Here is a 21,048-nt window from a genome sequence, read left to right on the forward strand (position 1 = left end):
AGAAAGGTAGATGTGTTGTGTGTTCAGGAGACCAAGTGGAAAGGGAGTAAGGCCAGGAACATTGGAGGTGGGTTTAAACTGTTTTATCATGGTGTGGATGGAAAGAGAAATGGTGTAGGGGTGATTCTGAAGGAAGAGTACAGTAAGAGTGTAGTGGAGGTAAAGAGAGTTTCTGATAGGGTGATGATCGTGAAGGTGGAAGTTGAAGGGATGATGATAAATGTCATCAGTGCCTATGCTACACAAGTTGGCTGTGAGATGGAGGAGAAGGAAAGATTCTGGAGTGAATTAGATGAAGTGGTAGATGGTGTGCCTAGGAAAGAACGATTGGTGATTGGGGCAGACTGTAATGGGCATGTAGGTGAAGGGAACAGAGGTGATGAGGAGGTGATGGGTAGGTATGGTTTTAAGGAGAGGAATGTGGAAGGGCAGATGGTGGTGGATTTTGTTAAAAGGATGGAAATGGCAGTGGTGAACACTTATTTTAAGAAGAAGGAGGATCATAGGGTGACGTATAAGAGTGGAGGAAGGTGCACACAGGTGGACTATGTGCTATGCAGGAGATGCAACCTAAAGGAGATTGGAGACTGTAAGGTGTTGGCAGGGGACAGTGTAGCTAGACAGCATCGGATGGTGGTCTGTAGGATGGTTTGGAGGCGAAGAAGAAGAGGAGGAGAGTGAGGACTGAAAGAAGAATAAGATGGTGGAAACTTAAGGAGCAAGAGTGTAGTGTGAGGTTCAGGGAAGAGGTCAGACAGAGGCTCGGTGGTGTTGAAGAGGTGCCGGATGATTGGGCAACTACTGCAGGAGTGATGAGAAAAGTAGGCAGGAGTACAAGGAGATGCGGCAGCAGGTTAAGAGGGATGTGGCGAAAGCCAAGGAAAAGGCATATGAGGAGCTGTATGAGAGGTTGGACACTAAGGAAGGAGAAAAGGATTTATACCGATTGGCCAGGCAGAGGGACCGAGCTGGGAAGGATGTACTGCAAGTTAGAGCAGTAAAGGATGGAGAGGGAAATGTCTTGACTAGTGAGGAGAGTGTGTTTAGAAGGTGGAGGGAGTATTTTGAGCAGCTGACGAATGAGGAAAATCAGAGAGAGAGAGAAGGTTGGACGATGTGGAGTTGGTGAAGCAGGATGTAGATAGGAATAGTAAGGAGGAAGTGAGAGCAGCGATGGAGATGTTTAGGAGAGATGGCAGTGGAGTTTTTGACCAGGTTGTTTAACAGGATTTTGGAAGGTGAGAAGATGCCTGAGGAATGGAGAAGAAGGGTGCTGGTACCGATCTTCAAGCATAAAGGAGATGTGCAGTCTTGCAGTAACTACAGGGGAATTAAGTTGATCAGTCACACCATGAAGTTATGGGAAAGAGTAGTGGAAGCCAGGCTGAAAGAAGAGGTGACAATCTGTGAGCAACAGTATGGTTTCATGCCGAGGAAGAGCACCACAGATGCCTTATTTGCTTTGAGGATGTTGATGGAGAAGTATAGAGAAGGACAGAAGGAATTGCATTGTGTATTTGTGGATTTAGAGAAAGCGTACGACAGAGTGCCAAGAGAGGAGTTGTGGTATTGTATGAGGAAGTCAGGTGTGTCAGAGAAGTATGTGAGGGTGGTGCAGGACATGTATGAGGACAGTGTGACGGCAGTGAAGTGTGCAGTAGGTACGACAGACTGGTTCAGGGTGAAGGTTGGACTGCATCAAGGATCGGCCCTGAGCCCTTTCCTGTTTGCAGTGGTGATGGACAGGTTGACGGACGAGGTCAGACAGGAGTCTCCCTGGACTATGATGTTTGCGGATGATATTGTCATTTGTGGTGAGAGTAGAGAGCAGGTTGAGAAGAGCCTGGAGAGGTGGAGATATGCGTTGGAGAGAAGGGGAATGAGAGTCAGTAGGAGTAAGACAGAGTACATGTGTGTGAATAAGAGGGAGGGCAGTGGAGTGATGCGGTTGCAGGGAGAAGAGCTGGAAAAGGTGGAGGAGTTCAGGTACCTGGGGTCAACAGTGCAAAGTAATGGGGAGTGTGTTAGAGAAGTGAAGAAAAGAGTGCAGGCAGGGTGGAGTGGGTGGAGAAGAGTGACAGGAGTGATTTGTGATAGTAGGGTATCTGCAAGAATGAAAGGGAAAGTTTATAGGACTGTGGTGAGACCTGCGATGTTGTATGGATTAGAGACAGTGGCATTGAGTAAAAGACAGGAGGTGGAGCTGGAGGTAGCAGAGCTGAAGATGTTAAGGTTTTCGTTGGGAGTGACGAGGATGGACAAGATTAGAAATGAGTTTATTAGAGGTACAGCGCATGTAGGATGTTTTGGTGACAAGGTGAGGGAGGCGAGATTGAGATGGTTTGGACATGTGCAAAGGAGGGACATGAATTATATTGGTAGAAGAATGCTGAGGATGGAGCCACCAGGAAGGAGGAAAAGAGGAAGGACAAGGAGCAGGTTCATGGATGTGGTGAGGGAAGACATGCAGGTAGTTGGTGTGAAAGAGGCAGATGTAGAGGACAGGGTGGTATGGAGACGGATGATCCGCTGTGGCGACCCCTAATGGGAGCAGCCGAAAGAAGAAGAAGAAGAAGTGTATATAGACCAGGGCTGCCCTATATGTCGATCGCGATCTTGCGGTCAATCGTAAAGGTACTGTGGGTAGATCGCATGACATTAAAAAGATTGATATTTATTTATGCAGTTTTATAGTAGCTAGATCATTTTGACTTCGTTATTTTATAAGCAGCTCGCATGCTGAAAAATTGTGTGCACCCCTGATATAGAACTATCTTGATGAAATGTTTTTTTCCCCCTGCAAGTAAAAGAAAAGTGTTTTATTTATTTGTATTTTAATTTTTTTAGCAAAACATGTTTACGAGAAGGTCTAGTATGAGGTGATCTCTCAGCCAACGTAGTGAAAACTTTTCTGATTTTCATTATTAACCCAAGTTGCATTTCTCGATTTACCTTTCTTAATTGCATTTGCCGTTAGTCTGGAAATAATCGAAGGCTAATCTCAAATATGCTCTCAGACCCTCATCATAAGTGGCTTTAACACACAACATTTAATCATTGTCAGCTATTCAACAGAGAGAAAAAATCCCCAGAATTTAGTCATTTCCAGACCGAAGTTCATTATGTGCATGGTTGTAAGGTAATTGCCAATGTTCTTTTTGTAATGATGTACTGTACTTCTGATACTGCAAAAATTCTAATTTCACACTCTTGGTATGCAGACCTTTGGCTCCTTTCAGTATAATGAGAGTGGCAATTTAGTTATCAAAACACAGTATTTGGAGAGACTAGTATCCACGAGAATTTGGCGTGAAGTCTCCATTATAAAGTAAGCTGACAGCCATTGAGAAATGGTAAATTGCGAACTTAGACTCTTTGACGGGGAAAAAAAATAAAAATCCTTAAATGACTGTTTTTGTTCTGGATTGTTAAAACAAGGCCAGAGTTCATGAATCTCTTTCTTTTGTCTCTCACTCAGTCGCTCGCTCAGTCGCTTTCCCTCCCTCCTCACTCCACATCTCCTTGCTTTGTTCCCTCTCTTTTCTGCCGCTGACTCTAAAGACCTTGCAGTGATTTAATCTCCACGCGAATTGAATAAGCTTGACCTTATACAGACAACACTAATTACAAAACCAGATCAGTCCTCTTAATACAGGCCTGCACTTTTGCCATGCAGACACATATTTTTGCATATTTGGCACTTTTGAAGCACTGCAGAACCAATTCCATGATGGAGGACTTGGCTAATGTCGAGCTCATCCTATTTGCTTGTTGGGTCAAATATTGCATGGCTTTATTTTTTAATGTTTTAATTGGCGCTAGACTGTCTTTAGCGTTCTGGAACATGCTTTGTCAACATCCCACAGCAGCCGTGCATTTAGGATTGTGCGTTGTGTGTGAGATAAATCCTGAACTATCAGCATGCTAGTTAAGTACCTGCATACATTTTAGTACATAATGTATTTTTTTTTTACATTTTTATACTGCTTTTTGCATTTCTATACCGCTTCAGCTTTTTGTATCTAAAACTCTAATTATTTGTCTGATGTTAACAGTGGTGCTATTTGGTGTTAATCTTTTCAAGCATATGTACTTTATTAGAATACAGTGCAACCTCGATACTCGCGGGGGTCACGTTCTATGACCCCTCGTGAGTAACCAAACATTTGTGACGTTTTGACTCTCCCTTTGATGGTTCCTTTTTAAAGGGGAATTGTACATGTAATGTACTGTAAACTCAACAAAAATTGTGAATTACTTCATAAATGTTTTATTTACTACTTTAAATGAATAATACAATAATAAAAAAGTTTGTCCAACATTTTTATGTCAATTTTATTAGTACAAACTCCGTTTTGAAATGTTACTCGAGGCTTTTCGTGACCTATTAGATTTTTCACGAGTTACTGTTAGTCCGATTCCGAAGGAAAAGTCGAGGTCATGAGTGTCAAGGTCGCAAATATGGAGGTTCCACTGTTATATACATTTTACTACACTAGATTAAATAAAAATACAAAAATGAAGTGAAAACAAATTGTCTGAGAAAAAAATTTGATCCTGTCGCAAAATGTGTAACCTCAGTTCTGGTGAGATTTTGTGTGTCTGTAACAATAGAAAAAACTCTGCTTATGATGTGTTGGAGAAAGGGATATGAGGTTGCATCCGTAGATCAAATATAAATCTCCTAAATCGAAACTTTTTCTATTGTACTTTTGCTACAAATGTGAAACGAGACCTTTACTGCTACTGTTGTAATAAAGAAGCAGGGATTTTTTTTCCTTTACACAAGTACAGGAATGAAATACAGTACTTTGTCTACCACTTCATATAATGCAGATTTAACTTTTGCTTGTTGAAAACGTGTGTTTGATTTTTTTTCTGTCATTTTTTAAACTTTACCTTGTTGGTTAGTTTTATGGGCAGGTTTTTTATTTTTATTTTTGGTTTGCTTTTTAAAAGTATTTTAAAGAAAGCTGCTTCATAATTCAAGTATGAAAATTGAAATATGAAATTTTTTCTGTGCCTACGGAAGGTTTTCCACTTTGTAGCATTCGGCATCGAAATTGCAACAAGTTTCTAACAATAACAATTTAAATTTAAACACAATCTTTTTAAAGTTCATGTCTAATTCACTTCTGACCTGAATTGTAGGTACTTAAATTAACTTCCATCAGTTTTTACTTATGATGTTGCTATAAAATGCTTTAAATTAGTGCATTTTAAATCATTTTTAACTTAAACACTTTTACACTATATGAGCTAAAGTTTGTGGACACCTTACTATAAAATGTATGTGCATTTTGAAAATCTCATTTCACATTTAATCCCCATTTGCTGTGTATAATAACTAGGGTTTCCCCAACCAAGGAGTCATAATAGCATTACCACAGGACCATGAGATTATGTTGGTAATGTCAGAGTCATGCTGGTTGAAATTTTGATGATATAAAATAAACGGACAAAAGTATTGGGACTAAGCTGTGGGATGAAGTGGATCACTGACTGCACCCCAGGCCTCCTCACCCAACATCAGTACATAACTTCACTAACACCCCCTGTAGCTGAATGAGCACAAATCTACACAAGCACACTCCAAATTTCAGTGGATCATCTTCCCAGCACAGCGGAGGTTTTTTACTACTATTATATAAGATTCAACTCTTATATAAAAATCCTCAATGATATTTAGTTATTTTAAGTTTTCTATATGAAAGAAGTTTCTTTTTCAGGGAGTTTTCAGTATTAGTGCTTTGTAAGAACAGAGATAAAAAATGTATGTTTATCCTAAAGATGGACAAGTTTATGTTTTTTTGCTGTTTCTCAGTAATATTGTCTTCAGAAGACTGGTCAGGCACCTGCTGCTGTAACAAGAGAACAGGAACTTGTTTTGTGATGTTCTGCAGCATTAAATGTAACTGTAAACAGAGAAACAATGTGACCCTGACAGGAGGAGGAACTAAAAGAATGGGCTCATGTTTACTTGCTTATAGTGCGGCTTTTTTTCAGAAATAGAAATAACGACATTAAGCTGTAAAAGCAGGAGTCACCAGCCATCTTACAGCAGCTTTTTAACTTAAACCAGCCTTTTTAAACTGAAACACAAATCTGGTTCCTGTTTTATGCATCATTTACTACCTGTAAACAATTTGTGCGAAGGCGTTTATAGATGATTTATAAGACCCCCCACCACAGTCCCATGTATTCCTGACTCGAACCAAAGACTCACTAATGGAGGAGTGGCATAAACTGTGGCAGTGGTTTTGGGAACGGGGAACATAAAAAACATGACTCTTTCAAGCAAATCCAGCTGCAGTGTAGAACGCACGTGTGTCGTTTCTGCAGCTCTGGTTCAGGCTGTGTATCAGATAAAGCATCTCCTTTTTGTTGGCCCACAGCTTTAGAACCTGTGGAGACCCCTTCACTTAGATTGACTTTAATCTTCTAGCCTTTTTCCTTGTCACCTGAAAGTGTGTGCTGCCTGACATGATAATGATGTGAACCTGTCGAGGGTATTAGAGTTAAGCTGACTGATTAGACTCCACATTGATTAGCCTATCAGTCATTGCTGGCCACACCGGGGAAGCTGCATACCACACAACATAAATATTTCTGATACACTGCTTGCAAGAGGGGCACTGGACTGGATCACAATATGTTGGATTTATCCATTATTTTAGCAGTGTATTAAATGCAGAAGAATTACAAATACACACTTAAACATCCTGATTAACATAAGAAAGTTTTTACATCTACAAATAATTGGCATTCATTTCTATCCATTATTGTCATTTCTATAGTAAGACCATATATTAGCTGGAATTTACGATAGGAGGTTGACATCCAATCAGAAACTGCAAATAAATGTCCCAATTAGCATTGTAAAGGTTTTGTACAGACACAAGAAGAATTCTCCATTTTTTCTCTCAGGTTGCGTGTTTTTTTTTTTTGTTTGTTTTTTTCACACATTAAGAGATGTTAAATCCGGAATAATGTAATGGCTGCTAAATTGCTGAGGTATAAGAGGAGGAAGAAACATCCTTATTGGAAATGCATCAACCACTACATGTTGATCATTTTACTATTAAACATTGTGTTCTCCTATTTATTTATTTCCCAACATGTCTGTATGCTAGAATCCAAATAATACATTGAGAAAATGTTTTAAATACATAAAAATAAAACACAAATGAGACTCAATCAATCAGCTGTCTTGTTAATAGTCAGTATTTTAGGCACCGATCAGGGAGTTGGCCACTTTAAGGGCTGTTTCGTACGCAAGATCCTTCCAGCGTACTAGAATATTTGCTTAGTAAAAAAGCATCACTTAAAAAGATATTTACATTCAACATTTCAATAATTGAAGCTTAAAGGGACAACGAAAATGAAACAAAGAAATTAGATTTTCTTTTGTTTGCACCCCTCCTATACCACACATGGTGCTGATCGGAATTCTTTCCTGTTGGATTATAACAGAAGTAAATAGACTCCGTCAAGGTTTTCTCTTGTAAGCAGTCATTGTACAACAGCGATCGACTTTTGTTCTCCCTGCACTTCTAATTCTTCGAATTCTGCTCCTGAGAGGCTTCAGTTAAAAGTCCACATTCCTAATAAGAAACAGCAGAGCCTCGCAAATGGATCGCTTTATACTTCAACGTTATTATTGTTGTTGGCACGGAGGGAAATAGGCACAGAAATCGGCAATATTCCAGATGTCTCACGACTGCATCAGCTGTGTATCTTTTAGTGACCTTTTGAGTCGACAGCCTCAAAGGAAAGGTTAGTGGTCCACTGTATGGAACGCGTGCTGGACCTGAGGCTGCATTCCCCCTCCTTTAATACGCACTGTGTGTGTGTGTGTGTGTGTGTGTGTAAGAAAGTGAGAGGGGAAAAAAAGAGAGCAGTCTGGTAAAGGTTAGGACCCTAGCCTTGTCTGAACAGTCTGAGGCCTTTAATCCAGGAACAAAGTAATTAAGGTCCAATGCTGTAGAAAAGGCCAATTAAAGTGAACTGGAGGCCCAAGATGAGGTCTGGAAAATGAGCACGTTTGCTGCAGAAAGCGAGCCTTTTTATCAGACTGGAGGGATCTTTTTTGCCCGGGTGCTCAGGGAATCATTAGGCCTGCCAGCCATGAGTGTGCATTATTCAACCATGAGTTCTTTATTTCAGCTGTAGAGCTACAACATACTTAACTTAACCCAGGACCAGCAGTAGTCTGATGATCGAAATGCAAAGAGCTACACATTCTGACTTAAAGTATGCAAATGACTGACTGTTACATCTTCACAAATACTAAAACAGTGGGCATTAAGACAGAGTTGGTCCCTATTTTATGTTAGTTTAGGGGTGTTTCAGTTCATTCCAAAGGTGCTCAGTGGTGTTGAGGTCAGGGATCTGTTCTGGACACTAGAGTTCTTTCACTCTTTCACATCTTTTATGTGTTCCTAGAGCTCATGCAGTGCAAAGGGACACTGTCATGTTGGAAAAGGTTTGGGCTCCTTAGTTCACTGAGGGAAAATTGTAATGCTACAGCGTAGAACAATATTCGGTACAGTTGTATGAGTCCAACTTTGTTTGAGTTTGGGTAAGAACCGTATATTGGTGTGATGGTCAGGTGTCCACAAACTTTTGGTCGTGTAGTCTACTTCTGGAATAACCCTAACATATCCTGTCTTATAGAAACCGTTTCATATTTTCTGTAATTATGTCTTGAAGTTCTCCCGTATTGGCATGGTTGCTTTTTCAACGCCAAACTACCAAAGTTTTATTTTTTTTTTGGATGAAGGCCCACTCAAGTTTAGTAATGACGAAATTCTGGACATGGGCCTGGCCTGATGATGAAGCCAGTCAGCTATATCAGATTATGTTTTTATAACCTCTGACCATCTACTTAATCTACTTAGCTAACTTTTTAGTTCTAGCTAAGCGTTCAGCATTGTGGTTTTTCAGCACCAGCTGTTGTCCATGTGGACGCACACTTCTGGCCTGCAATCACTCCTGCTGCACTTTAAAACAGGTTATTAGAATGAGATTTCCCTGCGCATCTGTTAAGCAGGCGCACAAAAAACAAAACAAAAAAAATCTCTTTGCTCACCAGCCATGGGCATTTGCATGTTATTTTCTGCCCTCTGCAGGCTAATTGGAGTAATGAAATGCACTGCATGATGTAAGATCTTGTCTTATGTGGATGATGCTGATGCTGGGAAGTGTCTTTGCTGTGAGAATTGTTGGCAGGATGTTGCGAAGTATTGCACCAAAATCTGGAACATTTAATCCCAAAACACAATAGATAGAACAATTCGGTATTTACGGGTGTTTCAGGGCATGCACCATAGACAGGAATTCATATGTTATATACAGACATTCGTATTATAAAATTTAGGGTTATTTAAGGACATTATTTAGAGGCCTGCTCTCACAAAGTGACATTTTCTGAAACCTCCAGTCTAGTTAATAAAACTAACAATTTTAATCGTTTTTACAGTTGTTTATCAGGCAGTTGAGTACAGGAGATTATTTGGATAAGGCTTTCAAAGCTACAAGTCTTTTTTTCTTGACAGCCTATGGACAATTTCAGATTTCCTTTTTAAATCTCAACTATCCTTTTTGCTCCTGTAGCCTCAAAATTCTAGGTTTTGGCTTACAGGAATGGTCTCGCTGTTGTAGCTCTTCTGCTCCAAGATCGAGCATTTCTGCTTAATATAGTCGTCAACTGATTTGAATTCCTGTAGTTTTTTTGTCAGCTTGAGCTGACCATTCATCTCTAACCTCTCACAGCAGCAAGGTGTTCCAACCTGCTCAATGCTGAAATGTGAAATACTCAAACTGGCACCAGCAACCATGCCACAGTCACCATCACTGATATCACATTTCCTCTCCCTTCTAATATGAACGCTAATTAAAGCTCTCGACCCGCATCTGCATGACTGACTGAGTGGATAATTGCATGCATGCGCAGGTCTTACAGGTGTTCCTAATAAGGACCTGGTGATCCATGCAGTCTTTCTCTCCACCTGTTTCCCCTCTTCTTTCCCGAACGCTCTGGCAACTGTTCATCTTTATTGGGAAATGATTGAAAGCGAGATGGTGAACAAGCCTGCTTGTTACTGCTAAGCGAAAAACGTCTAATTCATATCTGATCAGTTCATTGTGGCGGTGGTTTTATAGATGCCTTGGAACCCTGTGGGCCAGATTTAATGCAGTGAAGTAATTATGGGTGTGGAGTGAAGCACGAAGAATATATAAAATAAAGAAGATCAAGAATTGAAATATGAATCACAATGCTGAGGTTAGAGAGTTAGAACAAACAAGCTCCAGTGTACCGCTCAGTAACTAATTGGCGTTGCTGAACAGCGACTGTGCTAAGCTACTGTAGGTCAGTGGATTCACAAAGGAGTATAGTTTCCTGCCGTGAGGAGGAACGGGTAGGTTTAAAAAAGTTTCTGATGAAGCACATGGTAATTAGTGTGTAGTAATTATGCTTATAAATTGGTTTCATTTTAAATCAAATTTAATTTTATTTCTCACATACACATTCATACAGAGTAGCATGTAGTGAAATGCTTATTCTAATGCTTATATCCAACATGTAAATACATTTAATAAATAATAATCGAATTTTAAATAAAGATAAATAAAAATTTTACTTATTTATATTATATACACAATGACTATATATGCTATACGGACCCATTTACTTAAAGGTGGCCATTATTGGAAATTTGAAACGATTTTCTTTATGAAAACAATAGATGTCAGGTTTAATCCACAGGTAGACCACATGAGCAAACGTTAGTGAACACCGGGTTTTTCCTTCCATATGTCACTCTTCCTTTACCCGTTACCACAAAGTTGGAGGGACACAATTGTACATGGTGTCTTTGGATGTTGGAAGCATCACATTTTCCCTTCACTTGAACTAGAAGACCCAAATGTGTTCCGGCATGACAATACCCTCTGTACACAAGGCCAGATGCATGAACATATGGTTTTACAGTGGATTGAAGTGGTTGAAGTGGAAGATCTTGAGTAAACTGCTACAGAGCTCTGACCTCAACCCTAAACAACACTGGGACAAATTGGAACGCTGACTGCACCCCAGGCCTCCAACATCTAGTGAAACATCTTCCCAGAAGAGTGAAGGTCCTTATAACAGCAAATGGGGGCTTAATGTGGAATAGGATGTTCAGAAAGCACATACTAATCTTGTGGTCAGGTGTCCACAAACTTTTGCCCTTGCAGTGTAAGTAAATGTCACATGTAGATTTACATAATATTAGCATTCGTGCGGATTTCATTTTATAATTTTTTTTATTTTTTTATCTCAGACTCTCTACATTACATCCAGGATGTACATTTCACTCCGTGATCTTCCCTCTCGTCTTGTTCTATCTCCGTTTCTCTTACACGTAGCGTTTCTTTGAGCAGACAGTGAGCCAGTAGTGTCCTTTTGAAAAGGTAATGACGCTGGTGTGTTGATATTATGGATGCGTGCGGCGCAGTGTAATGACCCAGCTCTTTATTGCCTGCCGCATACTAATCCCAGAGCTGGAGGAGTGAAATGACACCTGCAGGGTGGTTCGTGCATGTGTGTGTGTGTGTGTGTGTGTGTGTGTGTGTGTGTGTGTGTGTGTGTGCGTGCGCACGCGCACGCGCATGAGCACAAGCAGCACACCCACATGAAACGAACAGCACCATTAAAAATGATCAAAGAAATTACTGCACTGTGCTGCAATGAACCAGTCTCCAATATGTGGCTAAGTGCAGACTCCTCTCCATACAGCTGATACGCGAACACACTGACACAGACACCAATCACATTTTTACCTGAAATATACATGTCTCAGATATCTGCTGCATCTATATATATATATATATATATATATATATATATATATATATATATATATATATATATATATAGCGCTTAAATTTGCCTGAGGTGTTTTGAGCAGCACAGGAAATAGCGCTCATGCTTACTCTATAAATTACTGTCAGTATTATTCCATGCTGCCATGCTCTTCAATTATTTATGGATCTGTACTGGTAGTGTTCGACAACCATAATCAAATATTGATGTATCATTAAATTAAAGCTGTAACAGTGTTTTTAGTTTGCCACAAATACAAAATTGGCTTTTTTTTTTTTTTTTTTTTTTTTTTTTTTTAAACATTGATGTGATTTGCTTGAAACCAAATCACTCTCGCTTCTCGAGCGGCCTGTGTACCGCAAAGCGTACACGACGTTTCCATTTTGTTTAGCACCGGCGTGTAAATGAGATGTCCGTTCCTTTTTATTTATTTATTTGTTTGTCTGTTTATTTATTTATTTTTTATAGACCTGGCATTTGAGTCAGTACATAATTTGCGTCAAATGAAATACAAATAAAATGCCATCCAAAGCCTGCAATAAACCTTCTCTCTTTCTCTCTCTTTCTCTCTCTTTCTCTTATGTTAAATGACCAGTTTGGAAAGGCATGAAAGTGCTCCCACATCTAGAGAAAAAAAATAGATTCTGAAGGTTGACTAAGTTCTGAGAGGGAAAGAAAAATGGTTAACGGGGGAAGTGGCTGCATCCAGATTGCATTTGTATTCTAATTATTTTCACAAATGCCATTACGACTTTTACATATTTTTTTTCTGCCCAGCACCGGAGGCGAAAGATCTCAGGGAGCCATTTTAGTAAAAGAATCCTCCTTCCTTTTGTGTGTCGCTGGTCTGAGCGAGCAAGTGGCTGTGTGCTACATGAGGGTTTATTTATGTGGTGCAAGGTGACGAGTAATCTATGAGAGCAATATATATATATATATATATATATACATACAGACATACACATAGACTATCTATGTATACATAGATAGTCAGATATGTGTTCATGATTTCAAAGGCGATGCTTTAACTAAATGTCTTGTTTCATTTTAAGGAAATCAGATTTTTAGAGGTGAAAGGATGGAGCTTCTATCTCTATTCCCTCCTTTGATCTCTCTTTCTCTCTCTCTCTTTCATACACACACACTGTCTCTGTTTTTTTTTAGTTTTTTTATTATTATTATTTTTTACATGTAGCTCTCTCCTCCCATGCTACCTTCGCCAGGCAAACAGCTGGTATCAAATGCAAGAAAGCGGTGGATCAGATGTAGTTATTTGCCGATGAAGCTCCAGATTAGTTCTCCTTTATCGTTTACTCTTTTGCAGCTAGAACGAGTCTAGTACATAGTCCATTAAGAACTATCACCAGCGTGTGTCATAAATAGCATGCATGAGGAAAAGATTAAATACACCGGCGTGCATCCTGTGCTGTGCTTTGAAGAGTCATGAAGCTGTAGCGCCACCTGTGCTTACTATCATATTATAGAGCACTTCACACTCGTCCACACGTTCAACTGGACAAATACAAACACAACCAGACAGCGGACCAGATTGGTTCTCTAGCTCACAGACCCCCCCCCCCACACACACACACACACCCCAACATTTCCCATTCATATCCGATGTTCTGAAGCAATGAGATATTAAGCATTAAGAGTTCCTTTTTCCCCCCTTCTTCATCAACCCACACTGGTGAAGTGGCACACGGGGAAAAAAAAGAACGGCCCCGTATTTGTACTTGACATATGTAATGCCACAATAATCAACGGACGCCGTGGCGCACAGCGGCCCCACGTTTCATCCCGATATGATAAATAATGCAAATGTGGGCAGCGGCAGCAAATGCCAGAGCAGACATGTGGACGTGGAGAGAGCTGATTGTTGTGCTGTCAAGCAGATTAGCATGAAAAAGGGTGGCCTAATTGCGACACTTAGCTGTGGCATCCTGATAATACGGAACAGAACAGCGCTCCTCTATAACACAAATCCGACCAGACCAATTTACCCCGTAGATATTTTTTTTCTTTTTACATTTTATTTTCGGGGCGGAGGTATTTTTTGTTATGTGTGATTCACTGCCATCTTTTTTTTTTTTTCTTTTTTTTTTTTTTTTGCTGTCTAGATCATGTCATCGCGATCCGTTCATTTGAAGCAGCACACAGATTTCAGCTTCTCCTTCAGTTCTCAGTACAAAAATGAGTAAGGGCTGTGTGTGTGTGTGTGTGTGTGTGTGTGTGTGTGTTGTGTGTGCCCGTGTGGTTATTTGATGTTTGGATGGAATAGGGTGTGGAGCATCGGCTGCCGTAGGCGAGCCTGCCTTCCTTTTCTTCCTTTAATAATAAATGATGGATGTTTCAAATTAGAAAACAATGCAGCGAGAATCCAATTTAGTCTTCGGAGGGAGTATAAATAAATAAATAAATAAATAACCCAGCAGTGGAGTTTTGTATCACCATGCCCCTCTTTTGCGCTAATGCTCGTACAGGGCCTAGCGCATATGATTTAACGCGGCTTGTGAAAATGGCGCCATTATGTACACTATTAACAAATCAAGTGCTGTTCTGCTGAAGAGTGAAGCGCTGGCACTTAGGCGGTGGTGGGTGGCCTTCTGTCTCCTGACACTGATTTATGGGCACCGTTTCTAATTTAGGCAAGGGCAGAACTCAAAATGGGGATTAGTGCAATGCTCAATGGTGTGGCAAAGCTGTGTGGCAAAGGGGTGGCATCACTTTAATTTTATTTGATTGAAAAAGTTTGTTTCGCGTTACTTTAAAATGGCAATTCGAACACGTTTAACTGCTCAAACTCGGTCGGAATGTGTATGTAAAGATGATGTTTAAGATATAAAAGGAATGAAAAGAAAAAAGTAAGGGAAAAAAAAATACAAAATATATTGGGACGCTCCATTTTCCCCGACATGTGATTCTTCCCCAAAAAAAGTTGAGACACACAATTCTACATGATGTATTTGAATGTGGAACCATTACATTTTCCCTTCACTTGAACTGGGAGACCCAAATCTGTTCCCAATTAACAATGCACCTGTGCTACAAAGCCAACTACATGACAATGAGGTTTACATGTCTTGGAGTGGAAGATCAGACCTGAACCCTACAAAACACCCTTTGGATGAACTGTAACGCTGACTGCACCCCAGGCCTCCTCACCCTACACCAGTACCTGACTTTACTAACACCCTTGTGGGTAAATGAGCACAAATCTCCCCAAACGCACTCCACAATCTAGTGGAACATCTCCCCAGAAGAGAGGAGGTTATTGTAACAGCAAAATGGGACTGATGTTTAAAAAGCACATGTGGATTTCAAGGTCAGACGTCCACAAACTTTTGTTCATGTAGTGTAATGTAGTGTTTGTAATTTCTTTCTATGTAACATTTAAATCAAATTGTTATTATACAGGTATATTTCAAAAGTGTATTTGTATAGATTGCATCTCATGTCAGAAAAGGCATCCAGATTTTCCGGTGAAGGCGTTTGACAAAGGAACAGCATTATTAAATACTTGAATGAATAAATCTACCAATCCTTTAAACATTCCTGTCGGGACATTTGGTCGTCATCATCATAAGATATAAAGGGGGAAAAGTCAGGGAACCACAAGAAAGTCTGCCACCCGATGTTTCACAACTCACTCCCAGACTAATGATAATAAATTTAAGATAGAAGCTTGCAGTCACTTAAAAAAACACACACTTGCACGGTAAAATAAATGCAGCAGAAAGAGCATTAACCTATGTACCTATACCTATTTTCTACCGCTGTCAAATACACAAATAAAACACGTGTAAAATCTTTTGTGCAACCCAGAACCCTTTGGTAAGTGTAAGCAATAATCCAGATTGTCATTTTGGAGAAAGAAGGGTTTCTCTATTTTTGAGTGATTCCAAGAACACTGTCATACCCACAGTGAAGCATGGTGATGGGAGCATTAAGATACTTTTAGCATTGTCATTTGATTTGGTAAAAAGTTCAATGTCAGTCAAGTCAAATTTATTTCTATAGTGCTTTTCACAACATTGTCTCAATGCAGCTTTACAGAATTAGAGTTAAGGTGAACAATGTGTATTTATCCCTGATGAGCAGCCATGGCGACTGTGGTAAGGAAAAACTCCCTTAGATGTAATGAGGAAGAAAGCTTGAGAGGAACCAGACTCAAAAGGGGAACCCATCCTTATTTGGGTGATATCAAGACTGTGATTATAGTTTTTAAACATTACAGAACACTGGAGAGTGAAAACTAACATGAGCACCGGAATGTAAGATTATGAGTAATGAGTTTCAAGCAGACAAAGACCACAAACATAAAGCCAAAACTAATTTAGAACGACTTACATGGCCTAAATAATCTCCTGACTTGCATAATATTTAACAGTAATGAAGAATTTTGTCCATAATAGGAACCCTTGTGACTTTGAAGATGATTTACCAGGAGAAATGAGCCACAATTCACCACAATATTGTAAAAGGATTCTTAGTTTGGTTCAGGGCTGCAGCTATCAATTATTTTAGTAATTGAGTATTCTACCGATTAGTCCATCGATTAATCCAGTGACGGTTACTCGAGTTACTCGAGGAATCGTTTCAGCCCTAGTTTGGTTCGATAATTTAATTTCTCAACAATGTAAATGCTCTCACTATATATTTTCTGTATTCGGGAGAAAAGCTTCACTTGCAGTAAAATTCAGGCTGTACATTGTAACCAGGCTTTTGAAAATAGTAATGAACTTGAAATGAATTTTGTATATTGTATAATAGAGGTTATTTTTTATACTCAGATCAAGAGTTACATTTAAAGAATATCTGATTATTTTTGGTGCAGAATGAACTGTGACATAACGACATCAAGGGCTTCACAACTGCTCTGTAGATTCCTAATACCGAAGATAATTGACTGATATGTGCAGAAGGGCAGCATTTACAGTTTAGCTGTAAAATTCGCTTAGCGTTAAGGCCAATTCACTGAAGGCAAAAGCACACTGTACGTAAACGAAGCACATTATGTAGAGCACGATTACATTTACTTGGGGTAATTTCTTATTTCCAGGTGCTACTCTTTTAATGTTATGTCTGTCTGGATGAGACATTTTAGTTTTTCTCTCCATCTTCCATTATAGGCTTTTTTTCCCCAAGCTTTGCACTCATCTAATACTTTTAGTCTAGTCTGGATACACATGTCCATAATTATGCAGATGTTGCCTCATGTTTTGAAAAAAAAAAAAAGACGTCTGACTGCTGCTTCTTGAATCCTCATGTAAAAGACGTGGGCTTTTTGATACTTTGTGAGTATGAAGTGTATCTAAATTCGACGTTCTACGTCTTAAATCGTTTAAAACGGGTCTAAGTTTTCCGATGTCCATGTAACACTACCTCGAACGCTCATTGAAATTCTATCACAGCACTTTAGAACGTTTTTGTTAATTTTTTTCTTGTGGTGTTGCAGTTCTTTCTTTCTTTAGTCCGAATATAATTTGCTGTATTACGACTACAAATTAGACACACATGCGACAGCCAATCAGCTTTCTGTTATTGGTGCGAATCTCTTTTGGATTGTACCACTGACGTAAAACGGATTTTATTTATTTTTTAGCTGTGGTAAAGTTACTTTTTAGTGATACTTGGATTGAAAAAAAAAAACATTTAGGGCTTTAGTTGCTAAAAAACTTATTTGTGTGTGTGTGTGTGTGTGTGTGTGTGTGTGTGTGTGTGTGTGTGTGTGTGTGTTGATGTTGTGATCTAGGTCTTAAATTTAATTCTTAATGAGTCTTTAATTCTTACATTTGACTTTGCGAAACCTGCAGAAACCCTGCTCAAATAAAAGCCTTTTTCTATTCCACTACCTGTACGACCGTCCAGACGCCATGTGTGAATGAAACAGGATCATATGAGCATAAATAGCTGAGTTCATAGAAAAATCTACCCGCTAGAAACTCCTGTCTCCTCTTATAAACAAATCCTATTTCAATAGAGTTTAGGAAATCCTTGAGCTGTGAATGATGGTCTTGTAAGCCAGTAAAAAAAAAAAAACAATATGGCTGGTGGTTTTTTTTGCATTTCCTAGTCGATAATTGGGTCATTTTATAAAAAAAAAAGGAAGTGCATTTGGTATTTGTTTTCAGTAGTGTGTCCTTTATTGTGCAGCCCAAACCAGAAGTTATTATTTGTGAGACCTGACACAGGCTGCAAGGCAGACATGTTGGAAGAGGTGTATAAAGTAAACTTGTACGCAGAGGTAGTGGCTTGTCAAACATTTGTTTGGTTACGCAGCAGTTAAATTTTTTATTATTATTTATGTTTGGGTTCTGTCCGTAGATGGACACTAGAGAATTTTCTGGTTTAAAAAAAAAAGAGAGAGAAGCAGTGTTGTTAGCAACGTTAACAATACTGGACATTTTTGGAAAAGTGATTATAGGTCATAGTTTAGGTGGCTATATATATTTTTTTAACACCCCATGAAATCTGAGACTGTTCATGGGTTTGACCGAGCATCTTGTTGCCTATGAAGCGAATCAATCGTAAATTACTTTCATCTCCTTTTTCCCTTAGTCTACAGAAATTAATGATGTGTATCTTTTCTCGTCTTCTCTCCATCTACATCACTTGTCCCACTTTTTTTGCTTCAGCATTTCATCGCTCTCGGTAACCATTTCTCATCCTTTTCCCGTAACCTCCAGCCTTCCTCCTCCCCTCATCCTCATCCACAGCATTCTACCGTATTCTCTCGCACCATCGTCCCACTGCAGTCCTGCGGTCTAATGAAGCCAGCATGACCGGCGAACCCGAGCCAGGAGGAAATCTGGCTTTTCGCTCTTGCTACAGTTTGCCCTGTATTAAAAAATAAAAGGGGAAAAATATATGGGCATTCCTTTTTAATGAAGCGTTCCCCTTAGAGCCAGGACGCAAAAAAAAATAGCCAACCCATAAAAAATATAAAATACAAAAAAAAGACAGAGCTGACCGAGAGAAAAAAAAAAAAAGGATTCATGAGCTGTAAAAGGCACATTTCCTCTTTTTGTTCTTGCTGCAATCACACTTTACATCCCTGCTGAAAACAATGTTAATTCCTGTAGCCAAAGCGGAGAAGGAAAAGTTTACTCAACTCCCTCTGGTGCTCAGCGACGTCCATATGTCCATAATCTCCAAACCAAAGAAGTAATCGTATTTTTCCTCCTTTCTTACATTTATTTCTCCCCTAAGGAACGTTTAAGAGAGACGAAGCTGTCTGCTGATTTACATCTGCTCCAGAATTCTTGAACCTGAGGTAAGATACAAGCTCTGAGTTCACAACACAAATCTACACAGCAGACACGCCTTTTACAGGTCTATTACCTAGAGTAGTCTTTATATAATCATTTCTTTCTATAATACTGACAAGAAATTCCCACGTAACGCAGACGAAAGCAGCCGTGCTAAAACTACTCTATCCTTTCACTCTATCCATCAGTACACAGGTCTCTCTGTAGTTGTTTTTTTGTTTGTTTTTTTGAGGATGCTATCATATTCAAGGCCACAGCTATGTGGATTTACCATGGTTTTAACAGTTCTCCCTCACCCCTTCATCTCCTCCTTGCCGTAGAATACAGCACGCGATTTTGAACTATGTCAGCTCCATAAAGATTTTGCTCGGAGAGAGAACAACGCTGCCGAGTACATGTTAGTTTTATTTACACCGAGGTTCAATTTGTGATTTGAGCCGGGGCTCAAGTGGGTCTCCTGCGTATTGTTCTTAAGCAGCTACAGATGTTGGACGGCTAAGCCTGCAAGATCACGCTCTCAAGCTTGGTCATCTTGTTTGAACCATTTCAGGATCCCAGAAACGGCCAAACAAAACTAATTCAGGCCCAGTGAATTCTGACATTTATGTTGGTACAGTATGGACACATCAAGATATCATGAAACGCAGAAAAGGAGCCCATGTCCAGGTGCTCGTATCTATTACCATGTAAATTCTCGAAAGCTTATGTCGGACTGTCTTTTTTCAAGCCTGCATCCTGATCTCATTTGGTGGGGTTGGAGATTTTAAGACGGGATCTCCTGACAGGACTGTAAATTTGGGAAAGAACACGTAATTTAGAGTGGTGAAAGGCAGTGCTGGGGCAGTGGGCCTAGGATCGAGTGATTCAGCTGGTAGCTTATTTTATTATATCAACGCTGTGGATACCTGATGCATCACCATAGTTCACTCTGTTGCACATGTGTGTGGGTGTGAGTGAATGAATGCACGCTAGTCAAATATTGCAGACGAGATAAAGCATCTGATTTGGATTAAGGGTGTTACAAGGTGTATGTATATATATATATATATATATATATATATATATATATATATATATATATATATATATATATGGATCTGTATGTATTTTTTTCTTTACATTATAAGATAAAAAAAGATGGAGGTGAGGATGTTTGCTGACGTGAAAAAAAAAAAGAATTTGCCTAAGTTCCATTTGCCAATATATTCTTGTGTGTGTTATAAAGCATCCATGTATAATAAAGTCAATAAAAAACGAGCTTGGAGTGACAGCAAAACTTAGCAATACAGTGCAACATAGTGAATTACACAGCTGAAGGGTTTTCCGTGCAGTCACGTCCTCTGCGCTGGAAAAATAGAGCTAGCATGATTTCGCGTGAACCTGAAGCTAAATCCAACCTTCATTTTTGGGTAGAGGCACAGTTAGGAACCGAAGGGATGAGAACCGCTCGAGTAAACATTGTTTGGTTTACAAACTAAATTTTTTATTTTTTTTTTACTTGATAGCATGGTCTGTCTGACATCATAACACTGCAGCATTTATAGTCCAGATTTATTTACTTTTGGTGGTAGCTGTATGAGAGAAGAACCTGTACAGTACCTGCTTATAATCAGTAACGTGAGTGACCACTACAGAACTCCTTCAGCTCAGAAACAGAGTATGGTCATAGCAGCGTGCATTGGAACCAGAATCCCGATATCCTGCACAAGATGTTTTTGATTTCATGCGGGAGTTTAGAAATGAAACCTGCTAGACGTGGAGACTAGACGGTGCAGTGATGTTCATTTATCATCTAAAGATGAGACCACAGCCCTGCCTTTTTATTTAGTATTTCCAAAGTGAAAAAAATGAAAGTGAAATTAGCTTCTGCTCCCTTCTGCTCATTTTTTACACTCATGTGCACTTGCTTGT

The 21,048-nt window shown here is 39.4% G+C and overlaps 1 protein-coding gene across 10 annotated transcripts in view; it reads left to right on the forward strand.

Annotated features, from left to right (window-relative positions):
* Positions 1-21,048, forward strand: part of pmfbp1 (polyamine modulated factor 1 binding protein 1) — a 177,476-nt gene that overhangs the window by 12,090 nt on the left and 144,338 nt on the right. For 2 of the 10 annotated variants that reach the window (XM_083558353.1, XM_083558350.1), the window contains exon 4: positions 19,079-19,142. The exons of the other annotated variants lie outside the window; for them this stretch is intronic. The gene's annotated coding sequence lies outside the window, so the exon portion shown is untranslated. The remainder of the gene's footprint in view (positions 1-19,078; positions 19,143-21,048) is intronic. 10 annotated transcript variants of the gene reach the window in all.

Source organism: Silurus aristotelis (assembly GCF_946808225.1).
Source record: "Silurus aristotelis genome assembly, chromosome: 13".
Lineage (NCBI taxonomy): Eukaryota > Metazoa > Chordata > Actinopteri > Siluriformes > Siluridae > Silurus > Silurus aristotelis.